The 25,344-nt window shown below is 43.5% G+C and overlaps 1 pseudogene across 1 annotated transcript in view; it reads right to left on the bottom strand.

Annotated features, from left to right (window-relative positions):
- Positions 1–19,776, bottom strand: part of LOC306960540 — a 30,851-nt pseudogene extending 11,075 nt beyond the window's left edge. Inside the window, exons 1-8 of the transcript XR_013794318.1 lie at positions 19,675–19,776; positions 18,353–18,451; positions 17,656–17,739; positions 17,520–17,583; positions 17,237–17,417; positions 15,155–17,169; positions 14,911–15,084; positions 14,013–14,059 (exon numbers count right to left, since the gene is read on the bottom strand). The product of XR_013794318.1 is annotated as an uncharacterized misc_RNA (transcript). The remainder of the gene's footprint in view (positions 1–14,012; positions 14,060–14,910; positions 15,085–15,154; positions 17,170–17,236; positions 17,418–17,519; positions 17,584–17,655; positions 17,740–18,352; positions 18,452–19,674) is intronic.
- Positions 19,777–25,344: the final 5,568 nt, after the last annotated feature.

The following is a 25,344-nucleotide window of genomic DNA, read 5'->3' as shown; positions in this document are numbered from 1 at the left end:
TTTTTTGCCAACTTTAATTTTAGCACATTTTTTAAGTGTGACCCTGACCATGGGACCCCAATGACTGGGTATATTTTTGATGGCTGAAATGTTAGTTAATTTTCTATGTGTAACAGTGTCCTTAGTGTCAGTGACCCTGATAGTCTGACCCTGATACTCTGACCCTGGGACTCTTGGCGCATGGGTTTTTTTTTACCGCTTAAATCTTACTACAGTTTCTAAGTGTAACAGTGCCACTAAGTGTCCTCAGTGACAGTGACCCTGGTACTCTGACCATGGGACTCCAACGCCTGGGTATATTTTTGACAGCTGAAATCTTAGTTAATTTTCTAAGTGTAACAGTGTCCTTACTGCCAGTCACCTTGATACTCTGACCATGGGACTCTTAAATCTGATCAAATTGTCTAAGTGTGACAGTGTCAGTAAGTGTCCTTAGTGTCAGTGACCCTGATAGTCTGACCATGGTACTCTTGACACCTTGGTGTTTTTTTGACAACTTTAATTTTAGTACATTTTCTCAGTGTGACAGTGTCATCAGTGTTCTCAGTGTCAGTGTCCCTGATACTCTGACCCTTGAACTCTTGACACTTGGGTGTTTTTTTTTTTGACAAATTAAATCTGAGTAAATTTTCTAAGTGTGACAGTGTCAGTGACCCTGATACTCTGACCTTGGTACTCTTAACCTGATCTTTGACCCTGGTACTCTAACCATGGGACTCTTGGCACCTGGGTGTTTTTTTGACAGCTTAAATCTTACTACAGTTTCTAAGTGTAACAGTGCCACTAAGACACTGTCAAACTTAGACAATTTTATCAGATTTAAGAGTCCCATGGTCAGTGTATCAGGGTCACTGGCAGGAAGGACACTGTTACACTTAGAAAATGAACTAAGATTTCAGCTGTCAAAAATATACCCAGGCGTTGGAGTCCCATGGTCAGAGTACCAGGGTCACTGACACCGAGCACTCAAGAAGTGTCCTCAGTTTCAGTGACTCTGATACTCTGACCTTGGAACTCTCAACATGGGACTCCAACACCTTGGTGTATATTTGACAGCTTGAATCTAAGTCAATTTTTTAAGTGCAACAGTGTCAGTAAGTGTCCTTGGTGTCAGTGACCCTGGTACTCTGACCATGGGACTGTAACCTTGGAACTCTGACCGTGGGACTCTGACCCTGGGACTCTTGACTCGAAGTATGATCGTGTCACTAAATGACAATGATGTGAATTTCGGTAGATTGAGGTCAAATGAAGTCAACTGAGGTAAATAGAAGTCAAACCAGGTCAGAGGACAACTGAGATCCCGTACCAAAGCCCACAGCTTGTGGTCTTGGCCCACAGCCATGACCACTAGACCATGAGGAAGGCTCTCATACTGCCTGTGTATGGACTAGACAACCTAAAATATAGTGTTGTTTTAGGTCAAAGCAATGCCCAGGGAGTTCATCAATTTGTTTATGATCTGTTTTAATTAGAAACCTGATATTTACATTAATCTAAGTCAATAAACAACTTTTAGCATCATTGACTCCAGGGTGCACTGAAATCTCCATATATTGGTAACTGGTTTGTCCGATTTTTGACCAAGGAAATTTCCCTAAATTTAAAAATTGACATTTCCCATTTGTCAATTACAAAAAATATGGTTTTCATACATTCAGGAGATGATGTTTCCTCGACACGGGGTGCACTGCCTATGACCCTTTAGTCTCTGAGTGAATAGGCAAAGGTCAAGCTTTGAGCACACAACTCCAGCCCCAGAGACCTCCCCCCAAAGATGTCTCTGAAGTGCATCAAACTCACCCACAGACCCAGGAAGGACCGTGAGGAATAGCTTGACACTCGAGGCCCCTTGACCATTTTTAGAGTAACAACACTTTTTTGGTAAAATTGCCGCCGGCGCAGAACGAAACGTGAGCCGAGAAGCACTCCGATCATGATAAAGGAGCAATCGGGGACGGTTTGGGATAAAAGTCATTTTTAAGCAAATTCCCGGAGGCAGGCGACTCCGGATCACCATTGGGCAAGACCTAATGAAATCCTGAGCCGATCAGAAGCCAATTTCCCTTGTAAATAGCAGGAAGCCATTAGAAATGACAGCCTTTATGTGGCTTTTTTTTTTTTTTGCCTTTACTTAACCAGGAGCGTCCCACTAAGATTAAAAACCTCTTTTTCAAGGGAGTCCTGGCCAAGAGGCAGCAAGCGATTCAAAAATAGAATTAGATACATGTTAAAAGACATATCCCTTCTCTCTCTCTCTGTTGACCGGTGGGAAGCCTGGATGTTTTTAAACAAAAATGTACATTTGGGCATCCAGCTAATGATAAACTGAATGGACCATCGTCTCACACCACTTTTTTTGGTTGAAAAATTGTGTCAAATTAAGAATCTGGTTATGAAGGTTTCGTTGGGTGAATTACTGTGGGACAGTGATGAAAATGTGGTGTAAATGTAACACTCGAGAACTTGGTGGGACCAAATGTGACAATTTAAACTCAATTCCCTGACAAATTAACTCAGATTTAACCTTTAAAAAACACCCAGGTGTCAAGAGTATGATGGTCAGAGTATCATGGTCAGAGTATCATGGTCAGAGTATCAGGGTCAGAGTATCAGGGTCAGAGTCCTAGGGTCAGAGTCCCAGGGCCAGAGTCCCAGGGCCAGAGTCCCATGGTCAGAGTAACAGGGTCACAGTACCAGGGTCAGAGTACCAGGGTCACTGACACTGTCACACTTGGAAACTGTCCTCAGATTTAGACTGTCACAAAACCACCTCCCTGTCCATAAAATTGATAACATTCATACCTTTGTAATGAAGCCTTCTCCTACCTGTCAGCATTAACATGGCTACAGCGCTGGGAAAGGGGCCGCGTCATCTGTCCCGGGGCTTATGGGAAATGTAGTTCAAAACTCGGCCCAGTAACAAAAGCAGCTCAGAAAAGTTCAAAGACACATTCTGACCTGCTCCATCTCAGTGTTAAACTATGGGCTCTCAGTCGTCCAGGCCTGTTTCTGCTGCTGCTGTTTTGCTTCTATGTTGTAAATGTATCAAACATTAAACTGTAGTGTATAAATAATGACCCTTCATCCACTCTGGAGGATCACCGTCCAATATCTTTATAACAAACACGTTTATGGTTTTATTCAAGTTTATCTGAGGTGACAGTTGGAACGGCAGAGACTGGAGACTCAGCACGAGGTCACAGTGAAGCATCTCAAATCAACAAAGTCATGGGAAACATAAACCACAGCTAGAAGCAAACATTTAAAGCGGCTTTGTCTAAAATATAGAAACCACTTGAGCACTAAGTAACTGTCTGTGACACATTCTACCTGAATAAAAGGTTTTCTCTGTACTCACGGTGGAATGTGGAGAGTTGATGATTCCTCTTAAAGTGACTCCAGTACAGTAATCATAAGGGATTACCGAATAATTAAGTGGACATCTCTCTTTGCCTGGAGCTGTGGGGCTCCTCTCTCCTCTAGGTCCGTCCCGTTCGTGGATCTGTAAAGACGTGTTGAACCTGTCGGACCAGGAGCAAAGAGCAGCTCCGCCTCAGGTGACGCTGCATCAATAAAAGGAGAAAAGTCAATGAGTAATAGATCAGATCTCTTTACCTACAACACCTTCATAATATTCTTTTATTTAAAGCAAAAACACATATTTAACTTTTTTAGGTGCATTAGAATATTAGATTGAGATTCCTACACCTTTAAACAGTTCAAAGCCCAGATGATGATGTCATGACCTCTGAAGCTCAGGTCTGGTTCCTCCTTGGGTGTGATTTCCAGACTCTTGAAGGTTCAGGTTCATTGGTTAAAACAGTGATATAAATGTCCAATCATCACACCGGTCAGAAAGAAGGCGGGTTCTGTGTCCCAGAGATGAACGTGCTGTGTCTGAAATGTGAAGATCAATGCTGTGTCATGCTGTGGGGCTGTTCTGCTTTGGGAGGGGCTGGTGCACTTCACTAAATAGACGACATCATGAAGAAAGAACTCTATGTGGAAATATTGGAGCAACATCTCCAGAGCAGGAAGTTAAAGCTTGGGGCAGATGGGTCTGAAAATGAACAATGACCCTAAGCCAAACTGTTACAAAGCGGCTTCAGGAAAACAAAGTCCATGTTTTGATCATCACAAAGTCCTGATCTCAGTCCAGATTAAACGTATTGGCAGAGCGGAAAAGGCATAGGCACACAAGGCGGCCTACAAATGTGTCTTTTCATATAGTGTATGTAAACATCTGGTGTATATTATCAGGTAATGTGAACAAGTACCATGGACGGCGGCCCTTTACAACAGATGCTATATTTATTTTGGTTTCTTAACAAACATTTGCTTTATTTGTTTCTAACTTTAGTTCATGATCTGTTGGTTTTGCTTTAGTCCATGTTTAATTTAGCCCAGCCTCGCCTCTGCCTCACACCCAACCTGGCCTCTCTCTTGCGCTGGCAAGAAAAGTGAAAGCATTATAAAAGGGTCAAAGCCATATTTGAACTGGCAACCTCCTCCACCAAAGACCAGCGCACTTTCCCTGAGCTGTAACTCCATAATAATGTGGGCCTGATGTGGGCTACTGCTCTCTAAATTACCTTGGAGAAATGTCTTTCTCAGCACGCCACAGGAGGAGAGAGGTCATTTCAGGTAATGTCGCCCTCATACATTTTTTCGTTTTCGATATATTCCCCAGTGTTCAATTGTTTCCCTACTATCTCCCCATTTCTTTCTCTTTAGTTCTGCATATTGTGAAAGCGTTTGTTCCCTGTTTTTCATGAGGGTGGGACCATAGTTTGCCGATGCATGTTCTTCCGAGTAGGCGCCAAGTTAAACGGAAAAAAAAAAAAAAAAAAAAAACAACGCTCTATCTATGATACTACACAGGTATAGGATATGTGACAGCCGAACTAACAAATATCTTATGAAATGCCCTACGGTCATGTGTTTCAGGCTCGGATGAAGTGTGCAGCGGCCCATCTAAAACGAAAAAGCATTACAAAGGTGTCAAGGCTGTGTTTGGACTAGCAACTGCTTTCACCTGAGATGACCACGCTGTCACTGAGAGCTGAAAGTCCAGACAAACATGGGCCTGATGAGAGCGAGGATTCTCTAAATTCCCAGACATTTGGTCCCCCCCACCATAGGCGGTGATTCATGTTCTTCCCAATAAGTGCCGAGTCCAAAAAAAAAAGTCAATGTTGGAATCAATCCAGTCATCTTTTGGATGAGAACCCAGCACTCTACCAACGGAGCTGTACAGGCTGTGAGAGACACATCTCATTAATCTTATCAATGACTGCACTGGTGTATTTGCAGAAAACAGAATTACAGTTGGGCAATAATATATTGAATCATTTTGTAATTAGGGTAAATTCCCCTGGCCGCCCAAAGATTGGTTGAGAGGGTGCTCAAGCCCCAAAGTACCCTCGATGCATGAAGCAATATTTTGGTGATACCCATATAGCACGAGGAATATACAGAGAGTCGGACAGGAAAGTGCCTAACTGAACTTCCTGTGATTGTACAGTCCAGAAAAAGCTGAATTGGCAAAAACGTCCAAATTAAAACATGTTTCGGTGACAGAGGGTTAGTATAAGTCCTTACGAGTCTAAAACTGTGGCTTTTGTGAATAAAGGGGGACATTTGGAAAATTTACGAATTTCAGGAGAAACTCTGACTGAGTCCAACATGCTGCCAGGCAAAGAACTCTGGCTATTTTCACGGAGAATGGGCGGGCCACTTACAAGCCTATTTTAAAGGCATTTTTTGGTGATAGTGGTTGCATGTGCACACCACTAGGTCCATGTTAGGAATGTGCACGTGTACCAGATTGGGTCCGTTCCAATCAAAGTCTGTGAAAGATATGACGCTGTAGAAGGATTGGCGTGGAGGAGTTTATACCAGGGCCTCTGGCTGCACCCTCTCTCTGCCCAGAGTCTGTCCGCAAGCGGGATTTAATGATGTAGTAATCATGCCTGTGGTTTGAAGGGCAGAAGCTGAGCGGAGGGGGTGCTCTATGCGAGAGAATTCCTGGGCTGCTGTTTCAGGCTGCTTCGGCAGACTATTAGGCTAAATTCCCGTTAGGGATGGACAGCCAAAACAAAAAAGGGGAGGAGATGCCGACAGGGTCTCACAGAAAACCCAGGAGTATAAAAAATTAGTAGTTTAGTTCCCTAACCTCGCTTGCTCCAACAAAAGTTCCAAATGAAAAGGGCGATTATAAAAATGAGCATTTTGCAAAAAGAAAAAGAAAAGTGTTTTTATTTTGTATTGACTTTTTATAATAAGAAGAAGATTTATAATAGGAAAGATTTCTTTATTTTAACATGACTTTGAGTATTTGTTGTGAAGGCTTTTTATATGATTAATGGAGTTGAATATGAATTTGTTTCTTTTTACCAATACAAGATATAACATATGGATTACTGTTAAAAGCGTACCAAGTTTACTAAGGTTACCAGAGTGCTTCAATCCTCATTCAATGTTTATTACAGGTTAACTTGCTTTATTGTAATGATGCTTGCTTGCTTGCTTGGAAAGATCGAAGAGAAGTGACAGTCTCTTATTAAGTGGTTGATTTTGACTTATGGCCTAAATTCTAAAGGTGTTTCTAGAAAATGTATTTCCCAACAAGTGATGAATCCTGCTTGTAAAAATGTATATAGAATGGAACCTTGGTATCACAAAGGTGCAGTAATACTGAGGTTCCCAAATATGAAATGTCAGGTATATGGAATAATGTTTATAAATGATGGTAAAATGGAAAAAACTCTGATATAAAAAATAATAAAAATAAATATACCTAGCCAAGGTTCCTTGCAGGACCAGGATGCTATAAAAATAATAAAAACAAAGAAATCAGTGCTATAAAAATGATTATGTTGGTTATAATTGCTCTTGTTTTTCTGATCAGGTTTTCAGATCAGCATTTTGTAAGCGATGTACATGATGTGTGTGTAAAAATAACTTGTGTTACTGGGGAGAAATGGCCCTCTATGTGATGATTGGACAATCTAAACAAAGTCTGCCCCGCAGCTCGAGGTTAAGAGACAAAAACAATTACAGGAAACCTTTGGGCGTTCAGCATTCTCAGAATAAGGGACGTGGTTGTGGTTTGGAAAGTCCCTCGCTTCTGACGTAGCCTGACTGGCGGCAGAAATTGGATAAATACAGCTGACCCGTCCGCTTGCAATTCGGTCTCAACAAGTTCTACTTGGCTGACGACTCACAGGTATACCTGATCTCGGGGCCATCACTCTCCTGATTTGTTTATCGGATTGGGGCGAGGTGGCTCAACCTGAAAAGAGTTCCAGAGCACACGATTGGAGCCTGATTCAATTAAAGGTTTGCCTACGGAGCTGATCCCGTGTGATGCCTACTGTTGTGGTTGACAATATAAGTTCTTATTCTTTACTGGGAGTGGGATTCTTGAGTGTGGGTTAGTGAATGTACCAGGAGTCTTAGGTTAGACTACTAATCCTTACTACAGTTCTGGGAGTCCCCCATTCGACCACCAAGACGTTAAATAAGGTAACCCCAGAAACAATAAGAAGCTCGGCAGGGACTTCTAGCCTGAGATTGTAGTAAGTGTAATCCGAGTTAGGCGTGGGCCGAGAACTCAGATTTATTCGGGCAAACGGACCCAAAGCCGGGGTTCTCTTCACGCAGACGCTTTGAAATTTGCTGAAAATGGACTCTCAGTTGCGGCCTGGTCATGACCACGCCCAATAATTTCATTGCATGTATACGTTTTTTTAATGGTACGGTGCATATTAATACACAGGCAACCAGTAAAAAAAATAGATGTGCCTCTGAAACTTTATTTTCCACATTGATTTGCTTCTTCTGAATAGCACCCGGTCGGTCCTACAAACGATGGAGATCCAGTGAGCACCTCCGGCCCGCCCGTTCTGCTGCAGCGGCTGGATGGTAGGACGACCATTATGAAAGATTAGTTACAGTATGTTAAAACGTCTACTAGTATTACATTAATTTTTATGTATTGTTGCTTCATGGTGATAGTAAAGGAAATGGGGCTTAGCCGCCAGATCAGCCCTGACAGAGCAGCTAAAAAGTGGGAGAACCTCAAGAAGACCTACAAGGTTTGTCTTTTGAAGCTTTGTGTGTAATTTTGTGTATAATGTGAAGCATATAATTCTACAAAACTCACTGTTTAAAGGAGCTCAGACAGCCAAGAAGGGAATCTGTACATGGGACAACTATAAGTCGTATCTACACAAATCTGGCCTTCATGGACGAGTGGAAGAAGAAAGCCATTATTGAAAGGAGGCCATAAGAAATCCCGTCTGAAGTTTGTAGAAGTCATATGGAGGACACAGCTCCATGTGGAAGAAGGAGCTTTGGTCAGATGAGACAAAACGTTATGTATGAAGCAAACCTAACACTGCTCATGGTTCTAAGTGCACCATCCCCAGTGTCAGATATGGGGGGGAGCATCATGCTGTGGGGCTGCTTTTCTTCAGCGGGGACTGGGGAGATTGTAAGAATAGTTGTGAGGATGGATAGAGCCAAATACAGGGACATTTTGGAGGAAAACCTGCTGGAGTCACAAGAGAACTGAGGCTGAGGTGGAGATTCACCTTCAGCAGGACAATGACCCTAAACACAAAGATAAATCTTCAATGGAATGGTTCAATACAAATATATTAATGTGTTAGAATGGCCCAGTCACAGTCCTGACCTAAATCCTATTGAAAATCTGTGGATTAATGTGAAAACTGCTGTTCACAAACGCTCTCCTTCTAATGTGACAGAGCTGGAGTTGTTTTGTAAAGAGAAATGGGCTAAAATGTCAGTCTCTACATGTGCTAATCTTGTAGAGTCAGACCCCAGAAGACAAAAGGGGGTTCACAAAGTATTCATTCATCTGTATGATACTTATGCACGCCTCACTTTTCACTTTCCTGAAAAAATAACAGAATCATGTTTCATTTTGCTTTCCCTTCACAGCGTCTGTTACTTGTGTGTGAACGTTCATTAAAAAAATCTAAATAAAATCTTTATGTTTATGGTAAACATGACAAATGTGCAGAAGTTCAGGGTGTGTGAATACTTTGGAGAGGCTCTGTATATACAGAGCGAACACTCCAGCCCCCCCTGCTGGCTTTGTAGAGCAATAGGTCGGCACAGGCACTTGTACCGTGGCCATCTTTACACACCTGTTTCTGCCAGTCTGGTTTAGTCCTCGCACACCGAGTCTGAGCCGCGATGTGTCCACAGAACGCACTGAGCACATCTGGCAGGAGCGCACACGTACAGATGTTCTCCTGGAATCATCGTGTGTCACGTGGCCAGAGCGCACAAAGTGTTTGTAAACGTGAGCAGAGCGAAAGCCAGATGCTGATCACTGATCAATAATGTTTACAATTGATCTTTTCTCTAAGAGTCTCAGATCCACTAAAGTTTAATTAGCGTCATTCTCCTCATCAAGACACTTTCACTTCCGGGTGTTCGACTCAGAAAAGGATTCATCCTAATCAATAAAGGTTGTTGTATTTCCTTTGTTGGCCGTGTGTATTATCAAGTGAATGTCTGATATAGACAAATGAAAAAACATAAGAGTCAGTATTGGTTTATTTTGCAACAGGACACAAGATGTAAAACGCCATTTTTATTTTGCATATGGTTTTTAAAATGTAAAATACAATGAACACAAAAGTACATGGCCCGGTTTAAAGGTTGGACTTGATTTTGGTGATGAATAATGTTGAATGAAAATAAATGTTTGGCTTTGACTTTGACACATCATGAACATAATGATGGAACCGTTTAGAGTAGTAGTAGTAGTGTTAGTAGTAGTAATAGTAGTAGCAGCAGCAGTAGTAGTAGTAGTAGCAGTAGTAGCAGTGGTAGCAGTAGTAGCTGTAGTAGTAGTAGTAGTAGTAGTAGTAGTAGTAGTAGTAGTAGTAGTAGTAGTAGTAGTTTATTCGGTCACTTCATTCCTTTAAACATTAAACAAACATTTCCAGTTCTTTGTGAACAACACGACCGAAAGGGTTTAGGCTGAAGTGAAAACTTATTGTGCCGAACTCAGTTTACAGACTTATACACATTTATAATGAACAATATCAAGTGTCAAACAGAAGAGAAATAAACATGTATCTAGAGTTAATAACAGACATTTCAATATTCCAACATAAATGTAAATATACATTTTGTTTTATGTTCATTTATTTGAAACTAAATCATGTGATTTCCATCTATATTCACCCGTTATGGATCTATTGAAGTCTTTTCACTTTCTTTTCTTCCTTTATTCATCCTAAGCTTATATATTCTTGAATTTTAGTAGATTTAAACAACTTTTTGAAAGCTTTGGCTGTTTGTGACAGTTTTAACTGATCTTCCAGGTCGTTCCACAGATTAACACCTCTCACAGAAATACATCCACTTTTATTATACTGTTATTCTGACTTTTCCTGTGTTCAAAAAGCTCCTGGACGTGAGAAGATTATTATGTGCTTTGTAAACTATTACTAATGTATTTAGATCAACAAGAGCATGGGTTTTCAGTAGGTTTAGCTCTACAAAGACAGGGTTAGTTGGTGATAGAAATCTGCTTTAGTGATGATTCTTATTGACTTTTTTTGGAGTAGGAAAACAGGATGAGTATTGGATTTGTAATTGTTTCCCCACATTGTCAGTCAGTCTTTCTGCGTCTTTCTACTCGTGCAGTCAGAGCTCTGGTGTGATGCATGAAGAACCACGGCGCCCCCTGGTGGTCAGGGAGGGTGTGACAGTGGGCATGCTGTACATACTGTAAACATTTCAAGGTTTGATTGTTTGCTTTAAAATGTCTCCATCTGCTTTAAACATGCACTTTAACATGTGCAAATAATCAGTGCTAATGATAAATCCACTTTACATTCATCACTTATTTAAATCAATGTTATTCATTCATTTATTGAGTGGTTTTAATGAAAGATGTTGAACTCAGGATTCTGGAACAAAAGGATTCAGAAAAAGACAAACACGTGACCGAGAGTTTCCCTTCATACGGTTTAGTTATTTTAAAATGCGCTTGGAGGCAGAGTCTTCAGTTCAACTTTGTTCAACAAACTGGAAAATCAAAGTCTCACTTATTCTGCTAAACCTATTGATGAGTTTAACAAAACGTCCTCAGGAAAAGGTCATGTGACTGAAACTCATCTGTATAATTGAGACTCTGATCCTCAGTCTGACAGAGACACTGAGGAGCCGTAAGTCCAGAGCCTAAACCCAGGGATCAGGGTGTGAGTGAAGGTGGTGTTGAAGGTGTGGAGGTGGATCAGTTCCTCAGAGGAGACTGTGTAGAAGGACAGAGAGCCAGCAGCACAGTCCACATACACCCCTACTGTCCCAGAGGAGGAGCCGCGCTGAGGGAGGGGGGTTTGATTGTTTTCATGCCAAACAGAGAAACCATCTTCAGAGCAGTACAGACTCCAGGACTGATCATTGTATCCAAACCCACTGTCAAAACCTCCTCCTTTCCTCCTGATTCCTCTGTAAGACACTGATATAGAAACCCATCCTCTCCACTGGACCTCCCAGTAACAGCGCCCAGTCAGACCAGAGTCACACAGAAGCTGAGGCCAGTACTCAAATCTGTCCTGATGACCTGGATACGGCTGAACTTCTCTCACACATGTGGCCTTCTTGTTGTTGTCAGACAATTTGAGTTTTATCTGAGCTGTGTTTGGATCCAGAGAGAGTTCAGTGAAATCTGGCGGAGAGAAAACACAGCAGCAGTTAGTCCCTGTTCACTCTTTAGAGGAGAATGACATTTATATTGATTTGAAATGGAATCAAAGATTCAAATATAAATATATCAATAAATACATGATCGATTTAATTATTGTTTCACTAAAAATAAAAGTGAAGAAACTGCACATTTTTAAGCCACAGTTTGTAACATTTCACCCCGACAATAGAATAAAACAGGAGCTTTAATTATTGTTTCTGTAAAAATGCTTCTGTTCCAAAGGCTTCACAGGATCGTCTGAGTGAAGCTGAGCTCATTTATTTATGTTTCAGTTTAGTTTCTCTTGTGACGTAGCCACACATAACCTGGAATGTTCTGAAGTCACATTTAACAAACATTTTCTTTCATATTAAAACTTGAATTCTTGTTTGTGTCGCGCTGTCGCAGATAAAGAAACATAATGAACATTTACATTTAAACTCTTAGAAAGTGCTTTATCAGGAACAAAACACGTCTCAGACTCATGAAGGTGTAACTTTAGTTTAGTTCCTGTAAATTACTGATTTAAGAATATTTAAAGACTTGAACAGGTTCACAGACTAAACCAGGACTATAAGGACTGGACTGAGAGAGACTACAGGACTAAACCAGGACTATAAGGACTGGACTGAGAGAGACTACAGGACTAAACCAGGACTATAAGGACTGGACTGAGAGAGACTACAGGACTAAACCAGGACTATAAGGACTGGACTGAGAGAGACTACAGGACTAAACCAGGACTATAAGGACTGGACTGAGAGAGACTACAGGACTAAACCAGGACTATAAGGACTGGACTGAGAGAGACTACAGCACTAAACCAGGACTATAAGGACTGGACTGAGTGAGACTACAGGACTAAACCAGGACTATAAGGACTGGACTGAGAGAGACTACAGGACTAAACCAGGACTATAAGGACTGGACCTGGACTGAGTGAGACTAGACGGGTTCATGTATAAACCCAGTGTGTCAGACTTTGAGAGAAGCTTCAGTGACGCCGTGGATGCTGCACTTTCTCTCTCCCGTCTTCTTCATGAGTCTCTGTCTCTTTGTTGCTGAACCTGAGGCGTCTGCAGCTCCTTCCCCTGTGACCCCGAAGACTAACTGGCTTTGCTTGAACCTCTTCATCTCTTCCTCTGCTTCAGTGAGGAGGAAACGTTAGGACCAGAGAGACTGTGTCACAGAAAGAGCCTGGGCCAGTGGTTCCTACACGTTTGGAGGCTGTTTGTGTGAACGGGTAAAGCTGAGGGTTTTGCTTTGTCCCAGTGACCGGCTCATTCTGAACATCAGACTCTGGTTTGGACTCTGTGCTCTGGCCCCGCCCCCTCTGCGGCGCCCTCACTGTCAAACCACTGGTTTCAGCTCTCATTAAAGCCAAGATCATTTCTAAGCAGGACATTACAGTCTCTGCATGAGACAGACACAAAGCCAGGGGTTCAGCGGCAGAGGAGGAGAACGATGAGGCCACAGACGCTTCTACTTCCTCTCACTCCTCGGATCAGACTGAGAGGAAAACTCCAAGTCACGTCAGTCTGACCACGCACAGGCTCCTCCCTCTTTATGGCAGAGAGTAAAGAAACTTTAGTGCGGTTCATGCTAAAGGCGCTGCTGTTGTAGTGAGGGTGGACACCGCCTCAGCCGCGCCTCCGCCCAGTTTACACTCGGGTCCAAAGGTTCCATGAGGTTGGGTTTTAGAGTGGACACATGTAGGTCCAGAACCAGCTCATCCACATCTGAATTAGAGGCTCTTACGTCTGTATAAGCGCGTGTTTACAAAGGATTATCAATGTGCTAAAAAAGAAGCTAAAATGGACCTCAATGGTAGATACGGCCATGCTCCCGACCTGTGAACTCTGAGGAACAAACATGTGGGTGCAGACTGACCAGTGTGGACTCGGCTTTTTCACAAATCTTTTCAGTAAACAAAAATAAAATGTGACTTTTGTTTTGGGGGGTTACAAATTCTTTAAAATATGAAGCTGTTTTTGAAGTTCCCGTATAACGATTGCAGAGCCCCCTTAATAAAATAATGTAAAAAAGAAAAGCATTTGTCCTCAATAACCTGTTCATGACGATACAATTTTAAATGAACCAGTTGCTGATCGTTGTGAGAAAATGAAAACATGACAAAGTTGTTTCAACAGAAACTCAGTAAAAACATGTTGAGCAGGAGACACTTCTCTGGGGATGAAACGGGTCTCACTGCAGACAGTGTTTATATGAAGACTCCATTACCCAGAATGCTTTGTGTGAACGTTATACTCACACTTCTTGACTCCTGGTTTTAACCACTCAAGTCCAGCAGGATCCAGTCTGAGGAAACACACTTCAGTTAAACAGGGCATGCAGATGATGTCACACAGGAACAACTAAACAGCCTCACAGTTACAGGGTCATTGTGTCGCCCTGGAATCAGGGACCTGTTTTAAATTGAGCGTTACATCTGTAAGAATAAACAGTGAAGCCCAGCACAAAACTAAAGTATGGTGAGGTACAGTTTGTCCTTTTCATGGCATTGATATCCTTTATGTGGTTTCTTTATCATTAACATATAATTAGATGATTTTTCGAGGCCACTGGATGTGAATCTGAGCCACAAAAAGAAGAAACTGAATCTGAGTTAGCATTTAGCTCAGACGACACTTTTATTCACTCATTTGTATCTGAAGTCAAACCTTTAATGCTCTGGACATTCATTAATGTTTTCTAAAGAGGCGTTGACAGAAACCTAAATGTGGACAGTTAAACATCTGATCAGAATGTTTAACATGAACATTCTGATTGATCAGAATGTGCGATGTTTGAGGCTAATGCTAACAGACTCTGAAGAGTCTCCTGGACGAGCCGACTTGCTAACTGTCACATACGTGAGGATCGAATGTTACGTCTCCGTTTTATTTAAAGATCGACACCAAAACATGAGCTAATGTTGTCACTGATGCACAATGAATCTGAATGGACTCAAATAAAACACAATTACATGAAAATGTGAAAACGAGAAAAATAACGTCCTAATTATAATGAATCATCGTCTGATCCACACTTTGTTTGTGTCGACTGTAATAACTGTGTAATAACTGTGTAATAACTGTGTAAGAAATGTTTAGTAACTGTGTGACCACTGTGTAACGACTGTGTAACGACAGTGTAACGACTGTCCTCACCTGAGAGTGGAGAGTGAGCAGTGGGGCTCCTCCTGTAGAGCAGTCAGGAGCTTTACTCCTGTGTCTCCTGGATGGTTGAAGCTGAGGTCCAGGTCTGTCAGATGGGAGGGGTTGGACCTCAGAGCTGAGGCCAGAGCAGCACAGCCTTCCTCTGAGATCAGACACCCTGACAGTCTGAACACACAGGGTTAAACAGAGTCAGAGAAATGACAAACTCACAGAGATGAAGAGTAAACCCTCTGACCTGAGCTGCTCCAGTTTACAGTGAGGACTCTTCAGTCCAACAGACAACATCTTCAGCCCTGAGTCCTTCAGGTCGTTGTTGCTGAGGTCCAGGACTGTCAGACTAGAGGAGCTGAGGACTGAGGACAGAGCTTCACAGCTGCTCTCTGACAGGTTACAGCTGCTCAATCTGGAGAGAAGACACTGTTTTAGGAGAAGTTTAGAAGGTTCATACTTACATAGACCTCACTCACAGAGCTTTGTTGGAGGCTTTGACCACTGGCAGCAGCCTCAGCAGAGCCTCCTCTGAAGCACAGTATTTCTTCAGCTCAAACTGCTCCAGAGCTTCTTCTGATGACAGTAAGATGAAGGCCAGAGCTGACCACTGAGCAGGAGACAGTCCACCTTCAGACAGACGTCCTGAGCTCAGGTACTGTTGGACCTGCTCCACCAGAGAACCATCATTCAGTTCATTCAGACAGTGGAGCAGGTTGATGCTTCTCTCTGCAGACACTTCCTCACTCAGCTTCTGCTTGATGTACTCAGCTGTTTTCTGATTGGTCTGGGAGCTACTTCCTGTCTGTGTCAGCAGACCTTGGAGAAGGCTCTGATTGGTTGGCAGTGAAAGACCCAGGAGGAAGCGCAGGAACAAGTCCAGCTGTCCGTTTGGACTCTGTAAGGCCTGGTCCACAGCCGTCTGGTGCAGATGTTTCAGTTTAGGTTTGACTCTGAGCAGAGTGGACTTCTGTGTTTTTGGGGAGAGCAGGTTGACTCCAGTGTGGACGAAGGTCTGATGGACGTGAAGAGCAGCCAGAAACTCCTGCACACTCAGATGGATGAAGCAGTAGACCTTGTCCTGGTACAGGCCTGGCTCCTCTCTAAAGACCTGTGTGAAGACTCCGGAGTACACTGAGGCGGCTGCAGCGTCCAGCCCACACTCGCTCAGGTTACTCTCGTAGAAGATCAGGTTTCCTTTCTGCAGCTGCTCAAAGGCCAGTTTTCCCAGAGACTGCACCATCTTCCTGGTCTCTGGACTCCAGTGTGGGTCTGTCTCAGATCCTCCTTCATACTTGATGTTCTTGACTTTGGCCTGAACCACCAGGAAGTGGATGTACATCTGAGTCAGGGTCTTGGGCAGCTCTGCTCTCTCTCTGGTCTTCAGCACATGCTCCAGGACTGTGGAGAGGATCCAGCAGAAGACTGGCATGAAGCACATGATGTGGAGGCTTCGGGACGTCTTGATGTGGGAGATGATTGTGTGGGCCTCGTCTCTGAACCTTTTCCTGAAGTACAGCTCCTTCTGTGGGTCGCTGAACCCTCGCACCTCTGTCACCATGGAGACGCACTCAGCAGGGATCTGATTGGCCGCCGCGGGGCGTGTGGTTATCCAGAGGCGAGCGGAGGGAAGCAGGCTCCCCCTGATGAGGTTCACCAGCAGCTCCTCCACTGAGGCGCTCTCTGTGGGCTCCGTCAGGGCCTTGGTTTGGGTGAAGTCCAGAGGAAGTCTGCACTCGTCCAGACCGTCAAAGATGAAGAGCAGCTGCAGATCTTCAAAGCTGCTCACTTCTTCTGTTGCTCTAAAGAAGTGATGGAGCAGCTGCACCAGGCTGAAGCTCCTGTCCTTCAGCACATTGAGTGCTCTGAAAGTGAAGGGGAACAGCAGCTGGACGTCCTGGTGGGCTTTGCCTTCAGCCCAGTCCAGACTGAACTTCTGAGTGAGCAGTGTTTTCCCGATGCCAGCCACTCCCTTTGTCAGCACTGTTCTGACGGGCGCCTCTGTGTCCGCGGGGCCTTTAAACATGTCTTCACATGTGATGGCTGTCTCTGCTCCGCCTGCTTTCCTGGAGGCTGTTTCCATGTGTCTGACCTCATGTTCCTGGTTGACCTCTGAGGCCCCTCCCTCTGTGATGTAGAGCTCTGTGTAGATCTGCTGCAGGAGGGCGGGGCTTCCTGCTTTAGCCACGCCCTCAAACACACACTGATACTTCTGCTGCAGGTCACGCTTCAGTTTATGCTGAAGAACTCCAGAACATCTCCCTGAATGAAGACACAGACAGAGCCTGAGTCTCAGAGAAGATCAAATGACTGAGTGAAATGGACCTACTGCTCCACAGACGCTCAGCCAGCTCCTTCTGCTGCCTCCTCCTCAGGAAGTTCACAGTGATCTTCAGAAAAGCCTCTCCATCCTCATCAGGCTCTAAGCATTCTGGGTAATCTGTGCTCAGAACCTTGTGGAGCTTCTTCAGCTCCTTCTGGACAAAAGTGAAGATGTCCTCCTCCAGAAGCTGCACAGACACATTAGAAACAACACCAATGCAGTCAGTGTCAGATCCGTGTGAAACAAGTCCATTCATCTGAACATCTCCAAACTTCAGTGAAGGACACACCTTAAATATGGAGTCCAGCTGAGTGTGATGTTGCTGAGCTCTGAGCTCTGGAGCCTGCTCTACTCTGTGACAGAGACACAACAGAGAACTCACATCTGTCCATGACTTTATCATCCACAACATCAGGGAAACTCACGGCTCTGAGGAAAAGTTAAAGGGATGATGCTTCGACCAGTTACTGCAGAGCGACTCACAGACGGGACCAGGGTCAGACTCTGGGCTGTGATGGATTATGGTCAAATTTAATCACATTGAAATCACATAATCATTTCGAATTAACTTGCACATACATTTATATTCACTAAAATCATATGAAAACCTACAGTTTACCCAAAATCCTGAATATGTTCATGAGTTACAATAAAAGCTGCTCCTTCTTTGAATTTTACTCTGACTGAGCTCTTTCATCACCATGATATCGGGCCAATATATCGGCTTGCAATGTTTCACTCGAAATCTAGTTGTACATTAAAGGCACTATACCTGATTTTTTGGGTAAAAACTATATTTATGAACTTGTAACTCTACTATTATATCTGTAGCATCTCATTTCTTCACTGAGACGTGTTTTTCGGCTCATTTCACCGATTTCACTTTTCAGGATCAAAGTCACAGAAATGCACAAAACCAGCCATGAACATCCATGACATTGATACAGTGTTAACTAGATACACAGTGTTTTTCATAATATCTGAGTTTACAATCTGCTAAAGGAGGACACAACTAATATCATTCCACTAGTAGATACAAATCAGGTATAGTTCCTTTAATTCCCATCAAAAAGTGCTTTTGAACTTAGTTATACTCCATAAAAAACAGTTCTTGAAACTCACATCTTTGTCTTGAACCCCATTGGTTCTCCCATAGCCCAGAAGCTTCTGAGGGAGACAAAGCTGGGACCAGGTTCAGACGGACGATGTTTCTGGAGGATCCTGAGACACAGATTACACTTGAGTGAAACACATGGAACTGTCCTGGTCTCAGATAAACATCATTCTGCTCTGTCTCTGTGAAGACCACTGAGGTCCACACTGAGGGATGTCATCATTAAACCTGTTCCAGTGTTCGTCTCTGCAGAGGTGGGACGAGAGGATCTGGAGGTCAGGTTGTGTATAACATACAGTATATTGGCCAAAGTACTGAGACGCCCTTCCACATCATGTAAATCAGGTTCTTATCAGTGTCATGACCACAGCTGTAGAAGATCAAACCCAGATATTGCAGACTGTTTCTACAAACATCTGTGAAAAACCAGGTCAGGAGCTCAGTGAAGTCCAGTGTGCTACTGAAGCCTCCTGTGAAACAACACCAGGCGTGAAACTTCCTAAATATTACAAAGTCTGTGATATTAGAACAAAGAGGAATCGACTGGGAACAACATGAACGTTCACTTGCAGCAGACCTCCAACCTTCCTGAAGCTTCAGAACAGTGTGTAGAGCTTCATGGGGTTTCAGGCCGAGCAGCTGCATCAGAGCCTTTCATCACCAAGTGCAAAGCTTCTGTCTCAGTGGTGGACTCTAGAGCAGAGATGTTCTCTGACCAATCACACTTCTCCACCTGGCTCTGATGGACCATCTGGGTTTGGAGACTGCCAGGAGAACTGACTGCATTGTGCTAAGTGTAGAGTTTGGAGGAGGGGATTATGGTGTGGGGTTGTTCTTCAGCAGGTGGCCTCGTTGTTCCAGTTAAAGGAACGCTACTTCAGAGATTTTGGACGGTTCCATGTTCCTAACTTTGTGGAACAGTTCGGGGATGGTCCCTCCTGTTTGAACGTGATTGTTCCCCACTGCAGAAAGCCAGGTCCATAAAGACATGGATGGACTAGATTGTCCTGCACAGAGTCCTGACCTTATTAGAGCAGAGACTTCTCGTCCAACATCACGGTGGGAAGAGTTGAAGATGCTTTAGCTACACAGGGTGGACCAGCGTCATATTAAACCCTATGAATGAAGAACGGGATGTGGAATGTGAGTGGAGGTGTCTGAATACTTTGTCCATATAGAGCATCACAGAAGTCCTTAGGTGATGATGGATCATAGACACGAGACTCTGGACTTGGTGAAAGTTTTTTCTGTTTCCTGGTGGATGAATGGACTTTACGATTGTTGTAAGACGATGTCAGTCTGTGACGTGTTGGACAGTGGTGGATCTCACCTCTGAGTTTTGGGGTCAGTGGTTTTAGAGTGAGGGGCTCCGTCCTCTCTCTGCTCTGTCTCCTCCATTATGTGTCCAGCTGAGACGACTGAAGCTTCAGAAAGATCTAAGAGACAAATAAACATCACACTTTGTTGTATCTACGACGAATCTAACTGGGAATAATAAGAGTTTACGCCCATACTCCAAACCATCTATTGATACATGTTATGAACAACATAATAATGACTAAAGACAAATCAATGAAGAAAAAATCAAATCCTGGTTCTCCCTCAACGTCCTCAAGCTCAACTGTGAAAACACCGAGGTTCTGCTCATCGGCACAAAGTCCATCCAAAACTAACACCATCAACACTGGCTACGTTTACATGGATAATGCACAATATTACTCTATCATCAGCGTTGTGAGTTCGAGTCCCAACATTTTGAATAGAAGTTGAAGCACAGTTTGTGTTGTTTGTATTTGACTTTACTGCTACAGTTACTGAAGAAAATCAGACACAGCTGACTGAGTTTGACCCTCGACCTTTGAGACACTAAACCTGTGCTGTTTCCACTCGGCTCCAAACAAAAGACACTAAAGCCTGGTTTATGGTCGTCCTGGTGTACAATCAGTGAGCTGGCAGGAGCTGAAGGGACGGAGACAGAAATGTGACCTCACGTGAAAGAGCTGGAGAAGGCAAACTCTGTGATTGGTCGATCCACAGACAACATGAGGAAACAGACAAACTCCTTCAGTCTCGATCTTCCAAGTTGTTTTTCATTTAAAAGTGTCCTTAGTGTCAGTGACCCTGGGACTCTGACCCTGGTACTCTGACCCTGAAACTCTGACCCTGACACTCTGACCCTGATACTCTGACCCTGGGACTCTGACCCTGACACTCTGACCCTGACACTCTGACCCTGATACTCTGACCCTGACACTCTGACCCTGACACTCTGACCCTGATACTCTGACCCTGGGACTCTGACCCTGGCACTCTGAAACTGGTACTCTGACCCTTGGACTCTGACCCTGGAACTCTCAACATGGAACTCCGACACCTTGGTATATTTTTGACAGCTGAAATCTTAGTCAATTTTCTAAGTGTAACAGTGTCCTTTCTGCCAGTGACCCTGATACTCTGACCATGGGACTCTTAAATCTTATCAAATTGTCTGTGTGACAGTGTCAATTAGTGTCCTTAGTGTCAGTGACCCTGGTACTCTGACCCTGGCACTCTGAAACTGGTACTCTGACCCTTGGACTCTGACCCTGGAACTCTCAACATGGAACTCCGACACCTTGGTATATTTTTGACAGCTGAAATCTTAGTCAATTTTCTAAGTGTAACAGTGTCCTTTCTGCCAGTGACACTGATACTCTGACCATGGGACTCTTAAATCTCATCAAATTGTCAAAGTGTCACTGTGCCACTAAGTGTCCTCAGTGTGAGTGAACCTGTTACTCTGACCATGGGACTCCAATGCCTGGGTATATTTTTGACAGCTGAAATCTTAGTTAATTTTCTAAGTGTAACAGTGTCCTAAGTGTCAGTGACCCTGATACTCTGACCCTGATACTCTGACCCTGAAATTCTGACCCTGATACTCTGACATTGATACTCTGACCCTGGGACTCTTGGCACCTGGGTGTTTTTTGACCGCTTAAAACTTACTACAGTTTCTATGTGTAACAGTGCCACTTAGTGTCCTCAGTGTCAGTGACCCTGTTAATCTGACCATGGGACTCCAATGCCTGGGTATATTTTTGACAGCTGAAATCTTAGTTAATTTTCTAAGTGTAACAGCGTCCTTCCTGCCAGTGACCATGATACTCTGACCATGGGACTCGTAAATCTGATCAAATTGTCTAAGTATGGCAGTGTCAGTAAGTGTCCTTAATGTCATTGACCCTAGTACACTTGACACCTGTTTTTTTTACAAGTTTAATTTTAGTACATTTTTCAGTGCAACAGTGTCAGTAAGTGTCCTCAGTTTCAGTGACCCTGCTACTCTGACCCTGGAACTCAACATGGGACTCTAACACCTTGGTTAATTTTTGACAGCTTGAATCTAAGTCATTTTTTTAAGTGCAACTGTGTCAGTAAGTGTCCTTGGTGTCAGTGACCCTGGTAGTCTGACCATGGGACTCCAACGCCTGGGTATATTTTTGACAGCTGAAATCTTAGTTGGGGCTGGTGCAATGTGATTTGGGCAGCTCCAACAGCTGCCCCCACGACCCGGCAACGGACAAGTGGAAGAAAATGGATGGATGGATGGATGGAAATCTTAGTTAATTTTCTATGTGTAACAGTGTCCTAAGTGTCAGTGACCCTGATACTCTGACCCTGATACTCTGACAATACTCTGACAACTTAAATTTTAGTACATTTTTTAAGTGCAACAGTGTCAGTAAGTGTCCTCAGTGTCAGTGTTCCTGATACTCTGACCCTGGAACTCTTGTGGGGGTGTTTTTTTTTTTGACAAAATAAATCTGAGTAAATTTTCTAAGTGTGACAGTGTCAGTGACCCTGGTACTCTGACCCTGGGACTCCAACACCTGGGTATATTGTTGACAACTTAAATCTTATCAAATTTTCCAAGTGTGACGGTGTCAATAAGTTTCCTCAGTGTCAGTGACCCTGATAATCTGACCCTGGTACTCTGACCATGGGACTCCAATGCCTGGGTATATTTTTGACAGCGGAAATCTTAATTTTCTAAGTGTAACAGTGTCCTTCCTGCCAGTGACCCTGATGCTCTGACCCTGGAACTCTTAAATCTGATTAAATTGTCTAAGTGTGACAGTGTCAGTAAGTGTCCTAAGTGTCAGTGACCCTGGTACTCTGACCCTGGTACTCTTGACACCTGTTTTATTTATTTTTTAACTTTAATTTTAGTACATTTTTTAAGTGCAACAGTGTCAGCAAGTGTCCTCAGTTTCAGTGACCCTGATACTCTGACCCGGGAACTCTCAACATGGGACTCCAACACCTTGGTACATTTTTGACAGCTTGAATCTAAGTCAATTATTTAGGTGCAACAGTGTCAGTAAGTGTCCTTGGTGTCAGTGACCCTGGGACTCTGACCCTGGGACTCTGACCATGGGACTCTGACCATGGGACTCTGACCCTGGGACTCTTGACTCTAAGTCTGATCGTGTCACTAAATGAAAATGATGTGAATTTCGGTAGATTGAGGTCAAATGAAGTCAACTGAGGTCAACTGAACTCAAATGAGGTCAACTGAGGCAAATAGAAGTCAAACGAGGTCAGAGGACAACTGAGATTACGGTCGATTGAGGTTGACTGAGGTCGAAAAAGGTAATATGAGGGAAATTGAGGTCGAAATAGGAAGACTTAGGTCAATTACAGTTGATGGTCAAAAGAGGTTAACTGAGGTCAACTGTAGTCGATCGGGTTAATTGGGGTCAACAGTGTCAAAAATCTACGTACCATATGACAGCACAGTGTTTTCTTTACTAATTTCCCTACGAGGACAAAAAAGTTTACAAACAAACAAACAAACAAACTCCCGGAGAGGGATATTTTCTAAGTGTGACATTTGTCGATGGCAAAACAAATATATTCCTCATATTCTACACAGAAATGGTCACTAAATGAAGTACCATGGACAGATTCATGGGTAAATATTTGCTCTGTTTAAAGCTTTCAGTGTGTACCTTCAGAATGTTGGATTTAAACGACCAATGTAATGTAATAACTTTTCTTTGGGCCAGTGTTGAGAATGATTTTATTGTGGGACTTGAACTCAGGACCTCCCGTACCAAAGCCCCCAGCCATGACCACTAGACGATGGGTGGACCACTAGATATGGAAGGCTCTCATACTGCACGTGTATGGACTAGACAACCTTAAATATAGCGTTGTTTTAGGTCAAAGCAATGCCCAGGGAGTTCATCAATTTGTTTATGATCTGTTTTGATTATAAACTTGATATTTACATTAATCGATGTCAATAAACAAGTTTTAGCATCATTGACTCCAAGGTGCACTGACATCTCCATATATTGGTAACTGGTGTGTCAGATTTTTGACCAAGGGAATTTCCCTAATTTAAAAATTGACATTTTGCACCCACAGAATGGAGAAATGACTGTTCCGATTTGTCAATTACAAAAAATATGGTTTTCGTACATTCAGCACATGATGGTTCCAACGACACGGGGTGCACTGCCTTTGACCCTGTAGTCTCTGAGTGAATAGGCATCGCCCTCAGTGACTCCAGGGTCAAGCTTTGAGCACACAACTCCAGCCCCAGAGACCTCCCCCCCGAAGAGGTCTCTGAAGTGCATCAAACTCACCCACAGACCCGGGAAGGACCGTGAGGAATAGCCATTTTTAGGCCAATGACTAATTGCCGCCGTCGCAGGGCGAAACACGAACCGATCATGGTAAAGGAGCAATCGTTTGGGCATCCAGCTAAAGATAAACTGAATGGACCATCGTGTCACACCACTTTTTCAGGGGTAAAAAAGGGTTCAAATTAAGGATGGGTGGGACCACAGTGACAATTTTAACTCAGTTTCCTGACATATTAACTCGGATTTAAGATGTCAATAAAAACACCCAGGTGTCAAGAGTATCAGGGTCAGAGTCCCAGGGTCAGAGTCCCAGGGTCAGAGTCCCAGGGTCAGACTAGGGATGTACCGATCCGATATTCAGTATCGGTATCGGGGTCCGATCAGGCTATTATGTAGGGATCGGATAGTATCGGATTTGTTAAAAAGAGAAAGCCGATTTATGTCATTTCTCAGCGTGCGCACGCTTTACGGCTGCCGTAAACGCATGGCTGTAGCGCGAACATGTCTGTCGTCTGGGACTATTTTTCTCTGGAAAATACCGATAGTCAGACGGCTACTTGCAATATCTGCAAGCTGGTAGTTTCGCCAGGAGGGAACAAAAAGGCTCACTTCAACACTACCAACTTTATCCGTCACTTGGAAAGGAGCCACCCAACCGAGTATGGGATTTACAAGAGCAAGGCAGCGAAGCCTCAGCAACAAACTTTGGCAGAGTCGTTTCGCAGAAATGAAAAGCTACGTCAAAGCAGTGATAAGTCCAGGAAAATAACACAGAGGGTTGTTGAATACATAGCATTGATGGCGGGATGGAAGATAGACAAACAACGTGTCAATGTCATTTTGAGAGATAATGCCAGCAACATGTGTAAAGCCATGGATGACATGGGAATACGGAGCCTGGGCTGCTTTGCCCTCACACGCTTCATCTTATCATACACGAGGGTCTACTGTCACAACGAAGCGTGAATGACACTTTAGTGATTGCATGGAAAATTGTATGTCACTTTAAACATTCCCCCTTGGCCTACTCACACCTTGAGGACATTCAGATTGGACTGAAAATGCCAACAAAACGCCTGCAACAGGATGTACATGTAAGATGGAATAGCACTCTCTATCTGCTGCAAAGCCTCCTAGAGCAAAGACGTCCCCTCAGTGTTTATGCTGATGAGCACAACCTTCCCTCTACTCTGACTGCAAACCAATGGATGTTGGCAGAGAAGACCGCATTTGTGTTGGCACCATTTGAAGAGGTCACGAAGGCAGTAAGTGCAGAGACTGCAACATGTGCCGATGTGATACCTGCCATCACAGCGCTGAAACGTGTTCTTTCCAAAGAAGAAAATGACAGGGGCATCAAGACC

Source organism: Gobius niger (genome assembly GCF_951799975.1).
Source record: "Gobius niger genome assembly, chromosome: 3".
NCBI lineage: Eukaryota > Metazoa > Chordata > Actinopteri > Gobiiformes > Gobiidae > Gobius > Gobius niger.
The sequence above is the reverse complement of the archived record's forward strand: the minus strand, read 5'-3'. Positions and strand labels throughout refer to the sequence as shown.